The sequence below is a fragment of the Pinus tabuliformis genome, chromosome 9, assembly GCF_031772625.1.
Source record: "Pinus tabuliformis cultivar Carrire ecotype Pingquan chromosome 9, CPIR1, whole genome shotgun sequence".
NCBI lineage: Eukaryota > Viridiplantae > Streptophyta > Pinopsida > Pinales > Pinaceae > Pinus > Pinus tabuliformis.
Window position 1 is genome coordinate 269,603,880 of NC_142307.1, and position 26,867 is coordinate 269,630,746.

Consider the following 26,867-nt stretch of genomic DNA (forward strand, 5'->3'; position numbering starts at 1 on the left):
CTGAACTTTACTTCTTCCATTAATAAAGCATTTGAGGTTCTTCTATATGCATGTGTCTCAATAGTGTATTGTTATGCTTGTGTATTTGATTTATTCTAATCCTTGAATCAATTATGAATGTATGCTTCTTGTAGTTTCCCTCTCTTGCCATTTTGCAGGATCTTGGTGTAGCTGGGCCAGTGAAAGAGCAAGGAGCTGGGAGCAAGCAGCAAAGAGAGAAGATTGGATCAATCATTAGCGGAAGACAACGGTTAGTGGATCTCTTTCGCCCCTCTCTTACATCTCATAAAGAAGTAATCTCGAATAGCTTTGCTTTGATTGTTGCTGAGGTACTATCACCCTTAGAGTGGGATAGGGTCATTCCGTATTGGATACTTTTCCCAACAACAAATTGGCGACTCCGCTGGGGATCGTATCTTGTTGGTTGTTTGTGTTTTTGCTATTCATTTCATAAACACAGGGAGTACCGAATCGAACTGCATTTGGATCTTTCAAATGCAAAGTAGAGGGAAACTACTCTAGCTCAGTTTCTGGGCAAGTTTATGATTTGAAGAGCTGATCCACAAGGACTCTAAATAGCTCTTAGTGATAGCTTTTCATCCTCCTTTTCATCCCTTAGTGTGTACTTGACTGATAGCTTCTGATTTGGCCAAAAACTGTGAATTTTTTAGCAATCTGTGACCCGGAAACTGAGAAAAATGAAAGTTTGTCTCTTCAGTGCAAGTGCTGTGAAGGCAGTCTGCATTTCAGCACAGTTCCCGAAGGGGCTACCTGCACTGAAGGTCAAACTACCAGTGTACTACCTGTGGTGAACCAGTTTTGCCTAGTGCTACTGGGGTTCCCTCCTGTTTATTGCCCTGTTTTCACCCTTGTTTTTGCAGCCTGTTACCTGTCAATGTACCTATCTGAAACCAACTTTCCTTGCCACTATTCCGCCTCGGTTGTATAAAGAAACTGTATTTGTTCTTTGTGTATTTCTTATATCATTTGCAGTTTCCCATAATAAAAAGTGAACTAGTCTTGCTGTGGCCTCTTAGATCTAGACCTTTGATAAGTGTCGTTTTGATCTTAAGAGTTAGTTTGTTTGCTGTTCATAGCTGATTGAGCTTTTGCTTTCGTCATATGGTTTGAATTTATATATTTCTAGTGTCGAAAAAAGTAAATCTTAAGGTGTCTTTTGATTTTGGACAAGCTTGTTTGCTTTCACTTGAAATTGAATTCAAAGTTATACAACAGCTTTCTTTTTGTATTGCACCAACATTAAGAAAGAGAAAAGAAATACCTGCATTGTGAATGTGCATTTTGACAGTTTGCATGTTGATTTAGGGAAAAGTGCATTAGTGTGTGCTCTATGATCTGTGTGAAAAGATGATGTCTTTCTTTTCCCTCAGTAGTTAAGATTTTCAAAGTTGAAAGATTGAAAAGCTTGCTTATCATCTTAGACTGCATTTAGGAGTGTTACTATACATCTCGTGGTGATCCATAAAGGCAAACTGCTAAACAAGATCAACCTTAAAATAAATTGAATTTACATAACAACGCATTGAAACATAACGCAAAGACATAGAGGTCTAAGCTAGAGACGTGTTCCGGCGTCGTTAAACGTGATATCTTAGCGTTGAGTGGTTGGGTGATTCCTCCACGGTGAAGCGATAAGTATCAATACGGACTTGTGCTCCCACGTACCGTCGCGTATATATTGGGAGACCCCTATAGGAACAAAGCCTTTATCCATAGAAAACCGTGTCGGCCGCCCTACTGATCGCAATGCAGTGAACACAGCATTCACGAAGATCGACCACTCGTACCGTAAAACGTATTCTGTGGTTTTGCGAAAGGTTTGGCACACCCTCTGTCTAGATCTCCAGAGCAGTTTCTTTTGGCCTTTTTCAAACTCTATAACTGAAAAAGTCCATCCGAGCATTTGTCACTTCGGGCTCGTTAAAACATCGAAGGAGACTAGAGTCATCTTTAGCTTTTTCTCGACTCTTAAAAAGTGAAAAAGCAAGTTGTGTCTAAAGCGTCGTTATAAAATTTATTTTAAACAGAATAATCATCACCTTTCCCTCGTTGATCTTCGAAGTTAGTCTATCACCAGTGAAGTTCCTGTAGAATCGCTAGGCGATCTATTGGATAGACTCAATATGTCTGAACAACCGTCGACGTCTAGGACTGTGTCGTCCGACACAACAGCGGCGGAGCCTCCTGCCGCTACTCCAACGATGTTCGCTGGTATACCATCTGTCCCGGCAAATTGTCCTCAACAACAAGCCGGAGTCCCATCAGGGACGACGACATGGTTAGTTCCTATTTCTTCATCCAGATTATCATTTGGTATTTCTTATGTTGAAACTCAACAAATTGATCCAATGTGTCTTCAAAGGCCAATTTACCCTTTAAGTACTGGATTTCCACCGTATGGAGGGCAGTATGCTCTTTCATTGTTCCCTCCTAGAGAACAACCATATGGGAATTTACAAAAAAGTTCAGGTCAAACTGGAATTACATCCAGCGGTTGGGTACCAATACTGCCTCGACAACCAGGGGTTGTATATTCGATGCAACCAGTGCACCCTGTGTCGGATATTCCCACCACACCTGCTATGGTGAATGCGTCGCTAGTACAAGCGCTACCTGTTGTATGTCAACCCCAAGTTTCTCAGGTTGCAATACAACAGCCTCTTGTCTCAACGACTCAATCACAATCTCAGGGTAGTGCCTCCTTATCTGGAGTGACTCAGGCTCAAACAAGTACCGTGACTCCTCATCTTGGTCAATCATCCAGTATTGGTCAACAACAAATGGTCCAATAACCAGAGCTAGTTCAATCTCAACAACCGCCATTCCAACAATCATATCAAGGACCTGAGCAACAAGTCTTTGTAAGTAATGGGCAACCATGCTATAATGGTTATGCCCATCAACCTTGTCAAAGTTGCCAGCATTATGTTGGTCTGCAAAGACCCATTGCTCAAGCGATACCATCTTATCCTGGATATGCTTCGCCTAACCTGAACCAACAGTTGCCCTTTGTAGCAACTCTAGAATTACCAGATCTAAACCGGCTAACGAATGATCCAATTGCTTATGCCCCTTGGTGGCCAGCGATTCCGCATAAACTTCTGTCAGATATTCCTAAATTTAATGGAAATCCGGGTGAAGATCCGTCGAATCATGTGATGACATTCCATCTATGGTGTTCATCGAACACTCTGAATGATGATTCGATAAGACTTCACCTCTTTCAGAGGATGTTAACGGGTCCAGCGGAAAAATGGTACATTGAATTGCCTAGAGCTTCATTCGACAACTTCAGTACCTTAGCCACAACCTTTTTAACCCATTTTCAATTACCGATAAGGTATGAAACGGGAACAGAACTCCTTACCAACTTCAAACAAATGACTGCCACCCACATATCTGATCATATACATGAGTGGTGATGTCGTCGTAGGATGGTAAAAACGTACGTTCCCAATCAGCTATTAGCTGAATGGTTTATCAAGTCATTACTTCCTGCCATCACGGAAGATGTGGCAAAGGGGGGGGGTCGTAACGGAAGAGCAGGTTATCGCTCGTGCGCAATATCTGGACTTTTTCTATACTCAGTTCGGCACACTCTACGACAAAATACCTGACGCCCCTAGACCGGAATTCTCAATTCCTCCTCCTCCTAAATCAAACAATGACTCTCACACCGGCGATGGCGTGATTGGCAAGCACGAAATTTATAGTCAAAATGCAAATGAAGAACTTCTTGCCTCAGAAGTAAATGCCATGTCGACCGACAAGGGAAAACAACTGAAGCAACCAGGGGGCAAGAAGAAAAAGAAAGGGAGAAAAAGGAAACCCCCAACAGGGTTTCATATATGCGATGAGGATCATTGGACGAAAGATTGTCCACATATAGCTGAAGTTAAGAAACTCTTTAAGAGTTCAAAAACCCCAGCAGTATTGACTGATCCGTTTCCTAATCCAGGTCAAAATCTGGTTGCTAATCAAAATGCTTCCCGATCCCAAGTGCTTATGTTGTCTACCTCAAAGCAGCAAAATAATGCTTTGATGAGGAATAAGGATTACAGGAATCCAAAGCTGTCGAACAACAAGGCTAATGAACAACCTAGTAGTTCGACAACAACTTTGACTGAAGTTGTGCCACCCATCGTCCCTGAGCCAATAATAAAGTTGCAAAAGGGAGCAGTACACAAATCGACATTTAATCCTTGTGCGAAAATAGCACAGATAGAGGACCTGGCCCAATCGCCATCCGTTATGTCGACACTTGAGGTACGGCAAAATTGCTTCTCCCAAGAACAAGCTTTATTATCAGCAATAGGTGGAATTGACCCAATGGATTCCAATCTTGTCGCCTTTGATCATAAAGGATATGACTGTCAGTTACCAGCTCAACTAGCTTTCCTTATTCAAGTGAAAGCCCTCAACAAAACTGTTCATCGAACAATTATTGATGAGGGGGAATCTACATGTCTTATGTCGATGAGTTGCTGGAAAGATTTAGGCTCACCACCCTTGTCGAAATCGTCAACGACGTTAAAAGCATTTGATGGATGATCATACACTCCATACGGGATTTTAAGTAACTTGCAAGTTGAACTGGGGGGCAAAACAATAGGAATTGATGTTGAAGTAATTGATGGAAACCTCGATTACAACATCCTACTAGGAAGGCCCTGGATCTATGCCATGGCCGCTGTTGTGTCAACCTACTTCAAGAAGATTGCATTTCCCTTCCAAGGAGGAATTACAATCGTCGACCAACAAACTTTTCTCCCCAACAGTTCACAAGTTACGGGAAGCATTCCAAAGATCCATGGAAGCAATTATTCGCTCCAAAATATCGGAGTAGGTCTCCTAAAATACCCTGCCTTAATGGGTACTTTTTCCCTACCGCCTCCGAGTAATATGGCGGAAATGGCCACAGTGGAATACGAAACCTTCTATATCTAATGGATTTGGACTCCAAGGACGGTTCTTATCTCGTGTCAACCTCGTTAAAAAATGAAACAAGGAGTCATGAGGATAGTTCTTTTACTGTGTCAACCTCATTAAAAAATGAAACAAACCCCCTTTCCAAATCTCAAAGGTAAACCTTCATTCCAACCACCAACTTGAGTGCAATGAAGCTTGGGGGGCATGCACCTCGATTTGCGTTATTATGCTGGCGGCATGCAAACTTATCATCGAGCAGTTCTAGCATAAAGTTCATGCTTGTTAAAAAATAAACGCAAGATCCAAGCAATTTTAACGCGGTCTTCATGCTCGTTAAAAAATAAATAAAAGAAGTGAGCAGTGTTTTGGCGCATTCAAGCTCGTTAAATAAAAAATGAACCTATCCCGGTAAATAACCATTGTGATCGTAAATTTATTAGCCATAAAAATCCTTGGTCGTGTTTGCACCTGCCACCTCCATTCCATTTGGCCGATCGTTCACCCCCATATGATTGTTTACTCATTTTGAGGAACAGCTGCGAAGAGTGATTTCACCTAGCCATCCTTGTGACACTGCCGTGATTGGAAAATTCCAACCTATACCTGGAATCTTCTGCTATCCCTGTTTATCACTCGTTCCTCAAAAGATGAGTCTTCTTTGAGGTCTTTTCAATTGACTCGTAAAATATGAAAAGTTTGCCGAGTTTTGGCCTTCCAGCTCATTAAAATGACCGGAAGAGCTATCCCTCCTCTAGATTTTAATCTTTTTGGACCTGAGGGATTATTACACAAAAAGGTCGAGCGCTTGTTTTATTCGGCTCGTTAAAGTAATCGAAAACTCATCCCTTCTGTATTGTTTTATACTTTTTCGGACTTAAGGGATTAGATGACGAAAAAGGAATTTTGGAGTTAACTTTCTGTACCTTTTCAGACTCTTTAAAAATGAAAAGGACCGAGTTTTCCTTGTCATTAGACTCATTAAAATAATTAAATAGCGACAAACTTGTCTTTAGACGAGAACGAGTTTCCCTATCGCTAGGCTCGTTAAAACATAGCGATGGGCTTGCCCAAAGGGCAGGTTATAGAACAAGCATATGTTATCCTCCTCAAGCTTGACAAAAATAAAGAGGTACTGGTCAGAAATGACTGGGGAAAAATTGGGAGAACCTCGAAGCTTTAATGGTAGCAAGTCGCTCTTGAACATGACACTTTTCCTCCGTATCACATCGGGTTGGGTTGTTTCATTCACCGGTCTCATCACCATGGTCTTCGCCAAACCATCCACATTTGGGGTAATGATACCGATCCATCACATCAGTGTCGTTATATGTTCAAGAGATGTTGTTCAGAAAGAGTCAACCGTGTCCCATCCACTACCATACATTATCCTTCATCCACCCATGATCGCCACCCTGAATCATATGTCACAGATTGTTTTCACCTCCACTAAAATCATTAGCTCCGTTCCATGTCACTGATGTGGGATTCATTAAGGCCCTCCTTTGATGGATCGCTTCTTTTCGACTTCAGCTCATTATCCAAGAAGTTGATCTAGGAACACCCCCCTCAGTACTTTGAAGCTTGCATGCCTCAATGGCAAGTTTCTCACTTCCGGCGACAGGTATACATCAATGACCTTCGACCGAAAGATTTTGCGTGGTGTTCGACGCCAAGTCCTTTATTCACACCACGTGAATTGTACTATAGTACCTTGAGGGTCATTATCATTATCGGTGATTCCTCTCGCGCTTGTTAACAGTTTACATCATTGACCGGTAATCAAGCGATGTCTTTCCATGTTCGACTTCAGCGCAATTCTCACATGGATCGACTTGTACTTAGAGTGAAGATCGAATGAGTTTGAAGACCCCGGATCTAGTTTCATCCATCCGGGCTGCGATATATATTCAGGAAATATAAAGACATTTGACATGTACATCATTGCAGCAGATGATCATCCTACTCAAAGGATGATAATTTCAGCAGAGAATTATCAGTCTATTATCAGACGATCGTCTGTTCTATGTACCAAAATGAATTTATAAAGCTGAGCATGGGAATGCCCGCCTCAGCTCGATCATGAAAGCAGAATGAAAAATAATGTATTGTATTGTATTTTATTACAGGTCACCTCTCAGCGATTGAATGAACTTCGGATCCTCCTGATAAAGCATTTCACCTGATAAACGACCTCATACTTTAGGGGGCAACTGTTATAGACATTTTTGTGCCTTACAGCATGAAGCATGAAATGTCCATAATCTGAGGGATCCAAAGTCCCTAAACATGTTGTTCCTACCCCTAGAGGAACAAGGTCAACAAACCACAACACTAAATATCAGTTCTCCACCTGAAAACACTCAAAAACAAGCTAATTCTGGATCATGTCAACTGCTCCACTGAGCATCTGCGCTGAATGTCAACTGCTCCACTATGTACCTGCGCTGAATGTCAACTGCAAAGAAGACTACCTGCGCTGGGCGAGTTTGGCCAAGTGGCACAGTCATTCCTCAAGGTGTCAATGCCCAGGAAGATTCCAAAATGACACTTGGATCAAGGAATTCGACTGGTGATGAGTAAGAGGGTCTAGATCTCCAAGTGGAAGCAAGAACCTCCAAGTGGACTCAAGAACTGAAGAATAACTGAAGTGGGAGAGGACACTAGTCAGCTTCATGCCAGCTACAAGCTGACTCATCCTTTCTCCAAAACTCCTATATATAGAGCTCTCTCATGAGGTCTAGGGAGGCTGGAATCAGGTGAATGTAAGGATGTGCTGTTGGTTTGAGTATAGAACTATTGGGTTATTTGCTTGAAGGAGGTGAAGAGGAGATTTCTTTCTGTTGGGAGGTGATGCTAGATTGGGCCTTTTATGGTTGTATTACTTCCCGAACTTTACTTCTTCCATTAATAAAGCATTTGAGGTTCTTCTATATGCATGTGTCTCAATAGTGTATTGTTATGCTTGTGTATTTGATTTACTCTAATCCTTGAATCAATTATGAATGTTTGCTTCTTGTAGTTTCCCTCTCTTTCCATTTTGCAGGATCTTGGTGTAGCTGGGCCAGTGAAAGAGCAAGGAGCTGGGAGCAAGCAGCAAAGAGAGAAGATTGGATCAATCATTAGCGGAAGACAACGGTTAGTGGATCTCTTTCGCCCCTCTCTTACATCTCATAAAGAAGTAATCTCGAATAGCTTTGCTTTGATTGTTGCTGAGGTACTATCACCCATAGAGTGGGATAGGGTCATTCCGTATTGGATACCTTTCCCAACAACAATAGCTTTGGTAAGGCGCAGGCTCTATAAAAAATGGGATCTTACAGGGGACATTCTTATCTTATGACTGGTATTTCGAGCAGTTTTACCGCAGAATTTATGCTCGTTAAAAAATAGAAAAGCGAAGATCCGAGCAGTTTTAGCACATAGTTCATGCTCATTAAAAAATAAACATAAGATTGAGCATTCAAGCTCATTAAAAAATGAACATACCCCGGTAAATAATCTCTGTGATCGTAAATTTATTATCCACAAAAAGCCTTGGTCGTGTTTTGCACCTGCCACCTCCATTCCATTTGGCCGATCGTTCACCTCCATATGATTGTTTACCCATTTTGAGGAACAGCTGCGAAGAGTGATTTCATCTAGCCATCCTTGTGACACTGCCGTGATTGGAAAATTCCAACCTGTACCTGGAATCTGCTGCTATCCCTGTTTATCACTCGTTCCTCAAAAGACGAGTCTTCTTTGAGCTCTTTTCATTTGACTCGTAAAATATGAAAAGTTTGCCGAGTTTTGGCCTTCCAGCTCGTTAAAGTGACCGGAAGAGCTATCCCTCCTCTAGATTTTAATCTTTTTGGACCTCAGGGATTATTGCACAAAAATGTCGAGCGCTTGTTTTATTCGGCTCATTAAAGTTATCGAAAATTCATCCCTTTTGTATTGTTTTATACTTTTTCGGACTTAAGGGATTAGATGACGAAAAAGGAATTTTGGAGTTGACTTTCTGTACCTTTTCAGACTCTCTAAAAATGAAAAGGCCCGAGTTTTCCTTGTCGTTAGACTCGTTAAAATGATTAAATAGCGACAAACTTGTCTTTGGACGAGAACGAGTTTCCCTATCGCTAGGCTCGTTAAAACATAGCGATGGGCTTGCCCGAAGGGTAGGTTATAGAACAAGCATATGTTATCCTCCTCAAGCTTGACAAAAATAAAGAGGTACTGGTCAAAAATGACTGGGGAAAAATTGGGAGAACCTCAAAGCTTTAATGGTAGCAAGTCGCTCTTGAACATGACACTTTTCCTCCGTATCACATCGGGTTGGGTTGTTTCATTCACCGGTCTCATCACCATGGTCTTCGCCAAACCATCCACATTTGGGGTAATGCTACCGATCCATCGCATCAGTGTCGTTATATGTTCAAGAGATGTTGTTCAGAAAGAGTCAACCGTGTCCCATCCACTACCATACATTATCCTTCATCCACCCATGATCGCCACCCTGAATCATATGTCACAGATTGTTTTCACCTCCATTAAAATCATTAGCTCCGTTCTGTGTCACTGATGTGGGATTCATTAAGGCCCTCCTTTGACGGATCACTTCTTGTCGACTTCAGCTCATTATCCAAGAAGTTGATCTAGGAACACCCCCCTCAGTACTTTGAAGCTTGCATGCCTCAATGGCAAGTTTCTCACTTCCGGCGACAGGTATACATCAATGACCTTCGACCAGAAGATTTTGCGTGGTGTTTGACGCCAAGTCCTATATTCACACCACGTGAATTGTACTACAGTACCTTGAGGGTCATTATCATTATCGGTGATTCCTCTCGCGCTTGTTAACGGTTTACATCATTAACCGGTAATCAAGCGATGTCTTTCCATGTTCGATTTCAGCGCAATTCTCACATGGATCGACTTGTACTTAGAGTGAAGATCGAACGAGTTTGAAGACCCCGGATCTAGTTTCATCCATCCGGGCTACGATATATATTCAACAAATATAAAAACATTTGATATGTACATCATTGCAGCAGATGATCATCCTACTCAAAGGATGATAATTTCAGCAGAGAATTATCAGTCTATCATCAGACGATCGTCTGTTCTATGTACCAAAATGAATTTATAAAGCTGAACATGGGAATGCCCACCTCAGCTGGATCATGAAAGCAGAATGAAAAATAATGTATTGTATTGTATTTTATTACAGGTCACTTCTCAGCGATTGAATGAACTTCGGATCCTCCTGATAAAGCATTTCACCCGATAAACGACCTCATACTTTAGGGGGCAACTGTTATAGACATTTTTGTGCCTTACGGCATGAAGCATGAAATGTCAATAATCTAAGGGATCCAAAGTCCCTAAACATGTTGTTCCTACCCCTAGAGGAACAAAGTCAGCAAACCACAGCACTGAATATCAGTTCTCCACCTGAAAACACTCAAAAACAAGTTAATTCTGGATCATGTCAACTGCTCCACTGAGCATCTGCACTGAATGTCAACTACTCCACTGTGTACCTGCGCTAAATGTCAACTGCAAAGAAGGCTACCTGCGCTGGGCGAGTTTGGCCAAGTGGCACAGTCATTCCTCAAGGTGTCAATGCCCAGGAAGCTTCCAAAATGACACTTGGATCAAGGAATTCGATTGGTGATGAGTAAGAGGGTCTAGATCTCCAAGTGGAAGCAAGAACCTCCAAGTGGACTCAAGAACTGAAGAATAACTAAAGTGGGAGAGGACACTAGTCAGCTTCATGCCAGCCTCAAGCTGACTCATCCTTTCTCCAAAACTCCTATATATAGAGCTCTCTCATGAGGTCTAAGGAGGCTGGAATCTTGTGAATGTAAGGAAGTGTTGTTGGTTTGAGTATAGAACTATTGGGTGATTTTCTTGAAGGAGGTGAAGAGGAGATTTCTTTCTGCTGGGAGGTGATGCTGGATTGGGCCTTTTATGGTTGTATCACTTCCTGAACTTTACTTCTTCCATTAATAAAGCATTTGAGGTTCTTCTATATGCATGTGTCTCAATGGTGTATTGTTATACTTGTGTATTTGATTTATTCTAATCCTTGAATCAATTATGAATGTATGCTTCTTGTAGTTTCCCTCTCTTGCTATTTTGCAGGATCTTGGTGTAGCTGGGCCATTGAAAGAGCAAGGAGCTGGGAGCAAGCAGCAAGGAGAGAAGATTGGATCAACCATTAGCGAAAGACAACGGTTAGTGGATCTCTTTCTCCCCTCTCTTACATCTCATAAAGAAGTAATCTCGAATAAATTTGCTTTGATTGTTGCTGAGGTACTATCACCGTTAGAGTGGGATAGGGTCATTCCGTATTGGATACTTTTCCCAACAACACCAGGGTCCATCAAGAGTTCTCCTTTACTTTGAAAAAGCTCACCCACTTCCAAATAGAACAAGTAAAGATGGCAATCTCTCCTCACAAGCTTCTAAATGGGAGTCCTAATTCCAGCAGCATCTACCCTTAAAAATGTTTAGCTTTTCAACCCCCTCTCCTTCTGGTCCAATGCCTGTATTTATAGTGCTCAAGAGGAAGTTAATCAGGTCCACCATCAATGGGATAATCCCCTCTTTGGATGGGATAGCTCCCTTATTGATGGGATAAGTTCCTCTTTGGTAGGGATACATGAGCCATCTGGAGGCGCTTCATACACGTCAAACATACTTCTAGAAGCCTCTAGAAATGACCACAAGTAACTTTTTTGGAGTGAAACTTGCGCCTTTTGACCTTTACAGGGGTACGCACCTGCCCCTTTACATACAGAGCGTACAAGTATGCAGTTTTTGTGAACATCAGGTGCGTATACGCAGGTAAGGCCGACAGAATCTGCGTACCCAGAGATAAACACATTTACATAGACTTTCTCTCTTTTTGGAGTTTGAAATGGAGAGCAGAGGCTTAAGACTTGCCCAGGAGGATAGCATGACTGTTGATAGAGCCATACTAATTGTAAATAGCCATGGTGACATTTTTTAGTGTAACATCCCTCTGTCTAGATTTGCAGAGTAGTCTCTTTCATTCCTTTTTAGACTCCTTAAAGGAAAAGGTCCATCTGATCACTTGCCACTTCAAGCTCATTAAAAATCGAAGGCGACTAGAGTCATCTTTTGTTTTTTCTCGACTCTTAGAAATTGAAAAAACAAGTTGTGTCAAAGCATCTAAAATTTATTTTAACCAAAATAATCATCATCTTTCCTACATTGGTCCTAGGCTGAGAAAAATGGAGTCCACCAACCAAAGGGTTCCCCTTGGGGGAAATCCTAGTCCTTTCTCCTCTTGGGGAGATGTTGGTGCGCCCCATATGGCCACATTTTTGCTTCCAAGACTGACAATCGGCTTGCCCGTATGGCTCTTCTCGACCTCTGTCATTCAGAACACTGTGATTCTTGAACAATCAACTCAACAACTAAACGATACCAAAGTTACCCCCCAACCTTCTACTTCATCCAGTTCTCCCTCTCCTCCTTCCTCTTCGCTTGATAAAGCTGGTAAAGTCAAAAATCAAGTAACTGAGAAGAAGAAGGAGAAGAAGAAGAAAGAGAAGAAGAAGAAGGAGCTAAAGGCGAAATGGGGCAACCAGGCATCGTCTGAATAAAATCCACACACTGCGCCATCTAGGCCTAAATCGCCATGTGTCATTTGGAAAGGACACCGCTATCATTGAGATTGTCCTTACATCCCTCAGATCTTAAGGGTCTGGTCTCCTCGTTTGCACAATCTAGTGTCATCAACCTCTGATGATCATGTTGAAGATACACCGTCAACTAGTGAAAGTGAAGCCCCTCGACAAAAAGGAAAATGTAAATTTCCTTGTAAACTGTGTGAAGGCAATCACGCCGTCCACCGTTGTCCCTTCTTAGATGAGGCTAAAAGAGTTTTGGACAACCGTCTAGTTTCACCGTTACAACTTCCTCCTGGATATAAGAAACTCTTGCCGAGTCTGTCACTAGTTGAAAATCTAGCTGACACACCATTTTGGTCAGTCGAAGTGTCTATCATTGAAGATAAACCATCTGAATCCACACCAGATGAAAGTCAAAAGGTCGGGCGGCAGTTGACCTGGTCTTGCCTTCAGAGGATCCGTCTTCAGATGATACAGTCACCGGAGAGAACAAGAACGACACCATCCAAATTCTCTTCGTAAGCACAGACTCTGATGAAAATGGGGGAAATCTACCCATTCCTTTACCGCAGAAGGGAAGTTCGTCAGAGTCGTATCCGGATGTCTATTCGGTCCCACCTCCAAGCAACCTAGTGGTTTTCTTCAATTGGAATCTTCTAGACAGACCCCATTTACCGGTTAGTGTACCATTTTGAATCATTGCTCAAATATATAGAATGGTCATGGCCCGTACCATCATAGATGAAGGGGCTTCTGTGAGTATCCTTTCCTCAACTGCTTGGAAAGCGCTTGGTTCTCCATCGCTTTTTCCTGAAATGAGAAATCTAACAGGCTTTGACAAAGGAACCAGTCAACCATTAGGGATCCTTCCCAATGTGCCAATAACATTGAGAAGGAAAACCATTCACATGAATGTAATGGTAGTCCAAGGACCCCTGGAATATAATCTACTCCTTAGACGCGACTATATTTATTGCATGGGAGCCATTGTCTCCTCACTCTTTAGAGTAATGTGTTTTCCACATGAAGGAAGAGTGGTCAAGCTCATAGACCACCTTTCATTTCCCAGTTCACACATAGCAAATATTCAAATACCATCCCTGAATGGTCTTTTCACGCAAGGAATGTCTCATCAATCCCCTGTGCGTCCTCCAAATGAGCGCAAGTGATTCGGAGGACATGACTGAAACCCAGGGGGCATGCACCCTGGCCTATTTCGACAGGAAAACCTTGGGTATAGGGTAGGTTTCCGCAGAGGATATATGACTGGTTGACACACCCGTCCATGTAGGAAAATGGGGTTAGACCAAAATAAGATACCTTTGTTAAAAGGTAGGCCTTTACCGATAAAATAAATGTTTTGTCTGCAAATTGAGGGGTGACATGGAAACTCTACTTCACTATGCCTGGGGAATGCAAGCCTCTTGGCATGCAAGTGAAGAGTGACCATTTATTTTTTAAATTTGTAGGTCCTCTAACCCTTAAATTCGTAGGATTGGTCGTTTCCTAACTTGCATAAAGAAAGGATGTGGGGCAAATCTTTGAAAAAATGCCATTTTTAAATGAGACATCCTTATTATACGACTGGATCGAGTAGTTTTAACGTGAAATTCAAGGTCGTTAAAAAATAAACATAAGCAATGAGCAAATTTTCCCCCGGAGTTTAAGCTCATTAAAGAATGAATCAATTTCCGGCAAATAACCATCGTGAATGTATTATCATTAGCCTTTGAAGCCTTGGTCGTGTTCTCATCATCACCTCCTCTCTATTTTGGCCAATCATTCACCTCCATTTGATTGTTTACCCTTTTTGAGGAACAACTGCGAAGAGTGATCATGTCAACCATCCTTGTGACACTGCCATGATTGGAAAATTCCAAACCTTACTTGGAATTAGCTGCTACCCAAATTTATCACTCGTTCCTAAAAAAACGAGTCTCCTTTAAGCTCTTTTCAACTGACTCATAAAATATGAAAAGATTGCTGAGTGATTAGCCTCTCCATCTCGTTAAAGTGACCGGAAGTGTTATCCCTCCTTTAGATTTTAATCTTTTTGGACCTAAGGGATTATTACACAAAAAGATCAAGCGCTTGTTTTGTTCAGCTCGTTAAAAGTACCGAAAATTCATCCCTTTTGTATTGTTTTATACTTTTTCGGACTCAAGGGATTATATGATGAAAAAGGATTATTGGAGTTTTCTTTACGTCCCTCTTTCAGACTCTCTAAAATTGAAAAGGACCGAGTTATCCTTGTCGTTAAACTCATTAAAACCGAATAGCAACAAACTTGTCCATACAGACAGGAACGAGTTTCACTATCGCTAGGCTCGTTAAAACAAAGCGATGGGTTTGCCCGAAGGGAAAATTATAGAACAAGCATATGTTATCCTCCTCAAGCTTGAAAAAAATAAAAAGGTACTGGTCAGCAATGACTAGGGAAAAATTGGGAAGAAAACTTGAAGCAACTTTATTGGTAGCGAGTCGCTCTTGAACATGACACTTTCACTCCGCATCTAAGTCGGGTTGGCTTGTTCCTTTCACCAGTCATATCACCATGGGTCCATCAAACCATCCACATTTGGGGTTAACGCTACCAATCCATCATGTCAGTGTTGTTGATATGTTCAAGAGAAGTCGCTCAGAGAATTCACCTGTGTCTCATCCACTGCAATACATTTACGCTCCATTCTTTCATGACCACCACCCTGAATCTTATGTCGTCAGATCATTTTAACCTCCATTAAAATCATTTGCTCCGTTCTGTGTCATTGATGTGGGATTCACTAATGCCCTCCTATGACGGATCGCTTCTTGTCGACATCAGCTCATTATCCGAGAAGTCGATCTAGGAAAAACCCTTTCAGTACTTTGAAGCTTACATGCCTCAATGGCAAGTTTCTCACTTCCGGTGACAGGTTTATATCAATGGTCTTAGACCAAAATATTTTGTGTGGTGTTCGACGCCAAGTCCCTTATTCACAAAACATGAATTGTACTGTAGTACCTTGAGGGTCATCATCATTATCGGTGACTCCTCTCGCACCTGTTAACAACTTACATCACTGGCTGGTAATCAAGTGATGTCTTTCCATGTTCGACTCCAAAACATCTCTCACATGGATTGACTTGTACTTTGAGTGAAGATCGAATGAGATTGAAGACCCCAGATCTAGTTTCATCCATCTGGGATACGATATATATTCAGGAAAATAAAGACATCAAATGTACATCATCGCTGCATAGATAATCATCCAATCCAAGGGATGATGGCTCTACCGGAATCATTAGTCTACACACAGACGATTGTTTGTCTTATGCACATAAAAATGAATTTATAAAGTTGAGCATGGGACTGCCTACCTTAGCTAGATCATGAAAATGTTATGAAGATAATGTGTTGTATTGTATCTTATTACAGGTCGCCTTCCAGCTCAAAAAAACTTCGGATCCTCATGATAAATCATTTCACCCGACATCAAACGAGATTAACGACCTCATGCTTTAGGGGGCAACTGTTATAGACATTTTTGGGAACTGAAACCCCAAACATAAATGTCCATAAACCAAGGGCTCTTAATTCCCTAAAAGTGTTGTTCCAACCTCTAAAATAACAAGGTCAACTGATTACAACATCTCCCAGAAGTTATCCATGAAAAACTACTCAGAACTGGTCAAAACTGGACCATCTCACCTACTCCATGGTCAAAGTGCGTTGCATCCCACCTAAATACACACAAGAGGTGCGATGCATCTTGAAAATCCCTTCTATGGGGTGCGATGGGCGAGAGTGGACAAATGGCAGGGTCAATCTACAAGGTGGAGGATCATGGAATCTTCCAGAAACTTCACCTGTGACACTTTCCTCTCTACGTTCGCCCAGGGATGAGTAAGAGATCATCAATATCCAAATGGAATCAAGAACTATCAGAGAGAGGACACTAATCAAATCTCAAAAGTTGACTCACCCCCCTTGCAAAAATCTATATATGGATCCCTCATCCCAGAGATCCGGAGGCTAGAATTTTGTATCTTGTAAGGAAGTGCTACTGGTTTCTTGGTGTAACATCATAGTGTTGGGTGATCTAAGCTTTTCATGAGGTGAAGAAGGAATTTATTTCTGAGAGGATGATGGTGGGTCATAACAATTGGTTGCAATCCTCTTTGCTATTCTTGATTATTAATAAAGCTATTCAAGTTTTCCTCCATATTCTTGTATGATTGATGATATAAGCATTCTTGTGGTCAATATATATCTGGTCCTATATTGTTTATGATAGTAGATCTCTGTTCTTGGATAGTGTTATGTTGCTTTGATTCTACAGGTGCTCTTTGAAGCTAGGTAGATGAGGAAGCGAGTGGAAAAGGTCTATCAGAAGGGAGAGGAATCAAGCAAGGAACCAAGTGCAAGATAGAGGTTGGTCTCCTTCTTTCCCCTCTTATCTACTTCTCATAAAGGAAAATGAAAGTGGTTTTATTTTGTTTGTTTCTAAGGTAGCTACCGGCCTTAGTGGGACTAGCAGCTCTGCATAGACACTAGATTTCTCGATAACACATCTATTGTAAGTTTCTCTCTAAGTGTAGCTATCAAAGATTCATGCTGAGGTTGGCTGACCAGTTCATCACCCTGCCTTATAAGATGATATTCAAGTAGGATCCAGCTTGCATGTCCCAAGAAGCGATGCAAAAATTTCTTTACATTGCAGATTGGTATGCCTCATCTGGTGGCACCTTCATGATAATTTTTGGTAGAGAGAAGCCTATGCATGAGCTACCAAGGTTTTTGAGAGACAAGTTGGTCATGCAAAAGGTTGCTTACCACATCTACATAGGGTTATCAGCAAGGATGCATAGGAGGAATAACGCACCATGTCCTACTCTTCCTTTGCAGATGGTTTCTATGGTATCTATACCTTGAAGGATGTAGGTGTCGAGGCCAAGGACTTGAAGAAGTTTGTGTTTGGAACCAAGAATTTCAATCTATATGATCCCCAATGTCTATGTAAGAACCACTATCCGAAGGCATATTACCCATGGATCCACAAGGCTTGTCATTGGCCAAAGGAATATCCTTTGATCTATCGCTACAAATATTTTAGGCACAATGAATGAGTCAGCATAATTGTAGAATGGAAAGCAACATTATAGGTAGTAGCACAATAGGAAGCAACAACAACAACAACAATAATGAGCATTGAACTGGCACAAGGAAAAGGTAAGAGGAATATTTTCGAGAGTGTAGAGGCTGAACAAAGCTACAATTTCAAAGAAGATTCTCTTGCTGAGGAAGTAGCTTTGGATATAGACGAAATGGGGTAATAACGTGAAAGGAGAGTAGAACAAAGAAAGAGAGAGAAGAAAAGTTTGGAAGATGGAGAGAGGAAGTTGCAGTAGGGGGAGAAGAAGCTAAAAGTAGACCAAGAGGTTAGGAGGAGAGAAAGGGAAGAAAAGAATAAATAGGAACAAGAGGAAAGGAAAGGCATGCTAATAGATAAAATTGCGCCTATACAGGTTGAGGAAGCAGAGTAGCCAACAGATGAACAATAGGGCGATTAGGTGCAGGTTTGGAAACTTGGTCAATAGGTTGAGAAGATCCTTGAGGCAACAAACATGGAGATAGAATAGGAGCTACAAGACCAAGCCATCGGTCTCATTCTGAGAGCATTTGAGGTCTGACCATTCTCTCCACCACCTCTAGAATCACAACTAGTCTCAAGTGAGCAAAGAGAGGTTTTTCTCCTTGATGATGATCTAGCAATGGATGTATACAATTTGTCACTTCATGAGTGACATCACAAGATTGTATAGGCACAAAGAAAGGAGCTTCCAGATGATCACAGATAACCTGCACACATAAAATAAAGGGTGATTATACCAAATGTTAGAAGACATCCAACTGCGATGGATTATGCGGAAGCCACAAGTTCAAGAGTCAAATTCTTTATAGTAGAGAATGATCGGATGGAAAAGTACTTGCACGAGGCAAGGCAGAGAACATAGCAATCCGCAAGATCTGCTATTAAATAAATTAAAAAAGAAATAATTATGGAAATATCAACTTTGGGGACCACCATGAAAAAACTATATAAAAGCTTTTTCACCATGCACAAAGTGTTCGTCCATCTATATTGTTTTTAGCAGCAGTGCATTATGACAACTCAAACTCTCAAATATATCCAATGGAGCCCCACTTTACTTGTAGAATAGGATGAAGCCACATGCAAATCTAGACAAAGCATAGATTCAAATGTTGATCTAGAGCTATGAGCAACTGCCTCCACTCATCGCTAGCATTGAGGCTTCCTATGAATGGTTGTTTAGGATTCTAGAGGTCATAGTGAGTACACACATGATCACTTTAATTGGAACCATCACTCAATCCATTAATAAGAACCAAGTCATGTTGGAGGTGGAGAGGTACATAGAGCAGTTGATACGCGAAGCCACTAGTGATGACTTGTAGCTCAACATAGGAAACATCTAGAAGTACATCAGTGGTCCAATCACACTCAGGAAAGTGTTGTACATTCTTCGGGATGAGCTAGACAGAGGTTTCAAAACCATATACTTGGAATCCAAGGAAGAAAAAGTCTACTTTTATAAAGACATCATCAAACAATATGGGAACATCATAACATAGTACCAAGCTTGGTATCATTTCATCATTGAAGACTGTCATGATGATGTTGTTGAGTTGTTCTTTCCCCAAGACATTAAGTGATGTTTTTTGTCTTGTTATACTCACTCAAGCCTATTTTGTCCCATGTGGGTGTATGTGAAAATTGTATTATTATAAATATGTTGTAAGTGAAATTCCAAGTGTTGCTAATGGAAGGTGAATGGTAGCTATGTAATGTGAAGAGTCATGATGGTAGTCAAAGAGTCAAAGGGGCATTTCAAGGGTCACCCCAACCTTGATTATATATAGAACCTCATTACTCATAGTAGGGGATTTGGGAGCCATTATTTTGTCTAGGCATTGCTTAGATAAGGCTTGGAGAGTATTGTGCCCAACCTTGGCTTCTCCACAGCATAGAGCGAGTACATTGCTTTATAGGAGCAAGTGATGTTGACTATAGTGTTCCACTATTAGGGCTAATGGTTGTCAATGGTGTATGCATATGTGGAAATTTCACTTAATAATATATAACAAATCCAACACGTTTTCATGCATATGTTATTATTTTAGTTGGACTATTCTAGTCGCTTTAGCAATGTATTTTATTTATCTTACGCATTTGTGTATGAACTATTTTATATGCAATTGTATCAATCTTGTTGTAGATGTGTTGTTGGTTTAACCTGTCACTTTGGTTTGTGGACTATTCCTCTTTCCATCTTGTGAAGTCATTCCTCTCATGCATTCCTTTCAAGTTGGGTACTATTACAGGCTTCTAAGGGACAAACTTCCTTTTCCCCTCCATGTGTTAGAACCCCCATAGATCTCACTCGATTCATCATAAGGCCAAACACTTGCTTCTGAAAAAGTTATCACACTTATCTTTGTATGCTACCACAGTCAAAGCCTTACTTTATTACCCATGGTTGATACTCATACTCCAAATGGTTTGAGGTTTCGTTGGGACTTCTTATTGGGGAGATTCGTTGATGTGTTGGCGGGTCGAGTACCATCAACATTTGTGATGCTAGAAGGAGGGCTAGATGACAAGATAAGCCCCTCTAAGTCTATTTTGAATCTCTACGCATCAATCATGACTTACATTACAATCTCAACTCCGACATTTTTTCCTCATGCACATGATTTCGAAGTGTTGAAGCATGTCATAGATGACTTGTCACGAATCAAGTATGACAATGAAGGCAGGGAAAGCTTGTTAAAACACCAAGTTACCTCCATTGCCCTTTCTGATAGGAATCAAGTCCCTTCGCATGACATTGCATGAATATTGTTCACTTACACATTCGACGGGCATGTCGATCAATAGTTTTTCTCATTACCCATAGCCTCTATTCACTCTTATGATCACGTGATCATAGATTTAATCCATGATTTCTATCGTTATGACCTCAAATCCTCAATAAAAAAATTATGGAATTATGGAAAGCGCCCGATGAATCTATTGTGCAATTTTTGGATTGATTATGTAATATTTATTTTCAAATCCCTAAAGATGAAATTGGTTGGAAATTTCTCAAGGAAATATTTTGATATCTTCTTCACATATCTAAACACACAAGTTGGAATCATTTGAACCCCTCCCAACACACCTCAGTGTTAGAGCTTCCAAATCTAAGATAGGTAAGCTTTTTGTCACAGGTGAACCCATGTATTATTCTCATCAAATAGCTCTATCTCCATAGAACAAAGTGAGAGAAGTTGTGAACCCATCCATTGAAATAACACAACATCCCAACCCACCTGCTCTAAACATATGTGCAGATTTGGACTTCAACCCTGATGGTTGTCATGTTGTCTTATCTTCACAACCTTCATCCTCTAGTTCCTTTGATCCTCTTGATTGTACTATGTTGATTACACCTGTTCAGGACTTCACCATTGTTGTTCACGAGGATCGAGTTGTCGACAGAGTTGGTGTTGAGAAGCCAACCCACATTGTAATTTTTTATAAGTATGTCTGGGAATCTAAATAAGAACCTGCGGTGAAGGATGACCTCCTTCTGTCCATACCTCGTCCACTTTTCCCTGGCATATTTTCTGATTCTGCCATTTCTTATTTTCTTGTGAAAATTCATTCTCGTATTTTTATAATTCTAATCATTTACAAGACACATAGGATATTAATCCGTCATTTGATTGTGTAGAGGAAACATCTTTCTTTCCACATCCATCGAATCTATCATCTTTTCTTCCTGGAAATTCAAAGGGTCAAAAATTTTGTTTCGTATCAACCCCTATGTATGATTTATCATATCATGAGGATGTCGATGCTCATCTCAAATTCTCTGAGCATGGCTTTCTTGATCTCTTCACTCACTGATTTGATCACGATGTTGATTCACTCACTATTGATCTTTCTAAGCCATTGGTCTTTGATGATCTATATTCTGACAAAGTGGAAACCCCTCTAGTTGTCGAGGCACTTCAGCCTGAGCTCATGGTTATGTCAGGTTCTCACTGTCCTGAGGATTGTTCCACTTCTGATAAAAACTTTTTTGAAACACCCTAGCCTCGTCATCACTCTCTTGTTTGCGTTGAAGATCAATATGATCCACATATTTCCCATCCTCCACTAGAATCACATGATCCAATCCCTCATGCATTGGAGGAGTCATACCTAGCAAGTCATGTTTCTAAGTGAAAGTTTTCTTCTTTTTCCATGTTTTCTTGTCTACCAAGATCAAAATAGTGTGCATGTTTGTCATCTATGCATAGTGAAATTCTTCACCATGTTATGTCCGTAAAGTGTTCATCTTGTGCTTTTACTCTTTTCTTTTCTGTGGATGCATTTAAACTTCGAGCCTATTGGCCTTCATTATTTTATACATTATTCTTTCTGGTTTACATGGATATATTTCTTGTCGACCATTCCTTTACCAACATGGACCAACCAATGCGTTGGTGACTACATTGGAACTATCACTTCATGTGATTAGGCTCGTGCACTGTTTAGCTCAAGAGTAGGAGTAGGAGTAGTGTTTTCTTTCTTGTTCACTTTTCTTTCATATTTTTCTTTTCTCACTTGTTTTTCTTTCGTTTTACTTTTGTCCTTTTCTTTCTAGTTTGTTTTCTTATTATGCACCCTATTGTAGCAACTACAACCACCTTCCAAAATTTTTCCTTAGCTTATGGTCCATCTGTTGATGATTCAACAATCAGTCAGTAGCCGATAAAGGCAAAGCCATTTCCACCGAACCTGATATGGATGGCGATCTCCAGGAACTTCTTGACCAGATTGATGCCCAGGCTAAGGAGGAAGTGAATGTGTTCCAACTCCCATCCTTACCTCCACATCTCTTTCTGTGGAAGGGAACAACGAAACTACCCAAGGACCTAGACATTACAAAGGTTGGACTCCAGGCCCCGCTTCTTCCCAATGATATCATGTTCGAAGGCTTGTTGCTAGGGCACATTCCGAGCCTCAAGTTTGAAGATTGGGATCTTGTCGATAGTGATATGTTCCCTAAGTTGGCTGATGACATTTTATTACTATGGGCATGGCTACTAGGTGTGGATAAGGCGGGACTCCTCAACCTCAGATGGGTACCTCACTACCACCACAAGTCTATTACTACCTTTGTGATTCAGCATCTACTCTGTCTCATACATAATGGGTTCCTATGGTTGGAAGAACTGATTGCGATCATGGATGAGTTGGTCCACTGATTCACGCACTTACCCCTAAAAGGCAAAACCCCGCTGACCTCGCAGGAACATGCAGTGAGGTAGGCCTTGCTAAAACAGTAAAAGTGAAATAACATCTGGAGAAAGGGAAGCATGGATATGTCATAGCCAACATCAATGACCGTGCCACATGAGTAGCTACTCATCTCCTTGCTGGTAAACTCATGCAGAAGTGTAGCGCAGATGAGGAATTCGCATCTATCATTACGTTGGCAGGGAAATGTGCCGAAGCGGTTCAATTCAATTGGGTACAATTTCTATGCAACGAATTCCTAACCAACTATCAAGGAGCATAGGACAAAGGTAAGACCTTTCATTATTCATGGTTTCTTTTATCAATTCTCTTGGTTATAGGGGAACATCCATAGGATAGCTACTTCCCAAGCATTATATATGACCTATTGGAAGCTATGCAGTATATTGCGTTATGTGGTACAAAGGATGCGACAAGGGTTTCTACCATCCAGGCATTTTGGACCTCCATGGAAGGGAATATATAGACACACATTGCTTGATGACCACACGTCTCCCACGATCTAGAATAATTTCCAAAGCATGGCCAAGTTTAAATCCAATATGCGTCACTTGTATATCCGGGCACGGAAGGATCCGCAATGAGCATGGGTCACACTTTCGTTCATGGCCACATATGAGGAAATTTACATAGTTTTGACAGCATGGACCCTCAAATGGCATGCTCCAGACAAGGCCATTCTCAACCAAATTGCAGTACAACATCAAGAGAAAGACTGCTAGGAGCGACTCATCTAACTAGCCAAAAAGGCACGTCAGGAACAATAGCTGGCTTCGCAACAAGAGGCTCCCAAGAACCCGCCAATTGAAGAGAATGAAGCAGATTAAGGATTGGATTTGGAACAAGAAATAGAGACGCAAGACCATGCGGAGTAGGTCAAGAGGTCACACAGACAGGAATCATTGACCACCCAGAAAAATTCCAAAATAGCAAAGGTTTTGGAGAAAGAATTCACTGACAATAGCTAGCCAGCGAGAAATACCACCACCAGTGCACTAAGCGATCTAATTATAAAGGAAGCAACTATGTTTGGGGAGATCCGACTGCAATTGCAGGAATTATAGGTGCGACCTTTAGGCAGGGTCAACCTAGTAGATGATACAACCGTAGCGGAGCAGATGGTGCATGTGCTCACCTCAAACACTTTACCGTTGCTAGCCGATGCTATCTTCGTCGAAGGCACAGGCAATGAGCATCGTTGGGGATTAAATCTGGCTGCCCTACACAATCAGATACTCTACCAATTGCAGGGAGGAATCACTAATGAACTTCAGGCTAGGGAAGGTCGTGCCCTTCACACTTTAATGGAGCAAAACGCAAAGTTACAACAAGTCAATCTCAAGCGCACTGACTTGGTCAGACATTATTGGGTAGTAGAACAAGTGGTGGCAGAAGTGTACAGCATGGTACTAGAGTTAGCTATGCCAGAGGACCTTCCAACAGTTACCAAGATTCAACACATGGCCGTAGGAGTCCATATGACCCAAGAGGTGGCTGAAAAAGCATAGGGTAACTTAATTTACAAATTGCGGAGCTCAGACTCGAGGCGCACCAACCTTTAGTGGATAGCGAATGACACCACATAGAAATTCAAGCACGCTTGGAAACAATGAGGTGTGTTATCCATGAATATTCAAGACTATTAGATCAGTCAATTGGTATACTCACATCTCTCCATGAGGACCCAACCATATAGCAAGTGGAATATGAGGCATGCAAGCTGAAGGAAGCCTATGATACAGTTTGTGGGGCTACACAAATGGTCACTATCACACAAGGTTGGCAAAAATAATGGAGGCCCAGTCTCTCAAAGCCCAAGTGGACACTATGTGGCAACAAGAGGCAGTGCTTGTTGGGTGTGGAGCCTGATTATCTTCTGTATTCAATGGTTTCAACCGAATGTATACCCCAAGAAGACTGTACACCCCTCCATGCGAGGGGGTGTAGGGAGGACTTGTCGCCCCCGTAGGCGTCCGAGCGGGCCTTATAAAAGTCTAGTAATTTCTGGTCAATCTGGGCCATTCATTAGTCAGATGATCTGATGGTAGAAATTATGTTTAATTTAGGGTTCTTTTCCCTAGAAGGCAACCCCTCACTATATATGAGGGAATTGTATTGCATCTATATATATCTATATTCTAAGTGAGGAAGAGAGAGGAGATTACTACCAAAGATGGAGTTACAACGGATCTATTGTAGGTTGTATCTCTTCAGTTTGTTGGATAATATACTAAAATAAGGACTACTTGTTTCTCCGTAGATATAGCCCAAACTGGTTGAACCACGTATATCTATGTCTCTCCTGTTTTATACGTTTTTTGTGTTTATACTTCTGCAATATTTTATGTGTTTCATTACTCTGTAATATATAATTTTCTAACAATTGGTATTAGATCTGAAGGTCTATTTTGTTGATAAGCTCACAGGAGAGAAGGGTTCCTGGTTCGAGTGGGAGCAATGGCGGAAGATGGTAGGTTTAGGGTCGACAAATTCAATGGCCAAAACTACCAGCTGTGGAAGATACAGATGGAAGATTATCTATATCAGAGAGATTTGTACCTACCATTGAGCGGAAAGACAAAGAAGCTGATGAGTATGACAGACACATAATGGGATATTCTCGATAGAAAGGCACTTGGAACAATATGGCTATGCCTAGCAGCTTCGGTAGCATTTAATATATCAAAGGAAATGACAATAGAGGGTTTATTGTTAGCATTGGACAAAATATATAAAACCCTCGGCCTCAAATAAGGTATTTCTTCTGAAGCGTTTATCTAATATGAAGATGTCTGAAGGTGGATCTATTGCAGACCATTTAAATGATTTTAATACAGCTACAAGTCAGATAAGTTCTGTAGGGGTAAATTTTGATGATGAATTCAAGGTTTTGCTATTTCTATGCTCACGGCCAGAAAGTTGGAATGGTTTAGTTATGGCCATTAGTAACTATGTCTCTGGATCTAGTACTTTAAAGTTTGATGATGTTGTCAATGCAATCCTTAGTGAAGAAATGTGACAGAAAAGCTTCGATGAGACATTAGGTAATGCTTTGACTGCAGAGACTAGGGAAAGAAAAATTCAAAGAGGAAAGATCTTTGGATATCGCAGTAAATCAAGAAAAGGTAGATCCAAGTCCAGATCAGGGAGAGTGTGCTGGAAATGTGGGAATAAAGGACACCTGAAGAAGGACTGCAAGTCTCAGAAGGGAAAAGAAGGATACACACAGCAAGAAAACAATCATGAAGCAAATGTAACAGGTGATGTGTTGCAAGATGCTTTGACTCTTTCATTAGAAAATATTATTGATGCCTAGGTGGTAGATTCAGGGGCCTCATTCCATGCCACACGTGATAGGAAACATTTTCATGATTATGTTCAAGGATATTTTGGACAGGTTCGATTGGGTGATGATAAACCCTATAAAATCATTGGAATGGGTACAGTTTTCATAAAAGAGTAGAATGGAAATCAATGGCTATTGAAGGAGGTAAGGCATGTTCCAGATCTAAAGAAAAAGTCTTATTTCAACAAGGCAGTTGGGAGGAGAAGGTTGTGTAACTATTTTCATAGATAAAACCTAGAAGGTCACTAAAGGAACCCTGGTAATAGTGAAAGGAGAAAAGGTTGGTACATTGTACTTATGCAATGGTATTTCTAATTCTGCTAATGCTTTAAACTCTATAGGTGAAGATATGACATTGTGGCATCATAGGTGTTGAGCCTCGAACCTTCACTTTCCTACACACCCTCTCAGCCTTCTTCTTCCACTCATTTCATCCACCTAGTTGATTAAATCATTGTATTTTAGTTCAAAAAGGAGCTTTTGACATGATTTTCTAACTACGATGATGACTTTTGTTTGGTTTAGAATTTTGTTCAGACATATGCGGAAGCTTCTCAGTTTCCGCAGCCGACA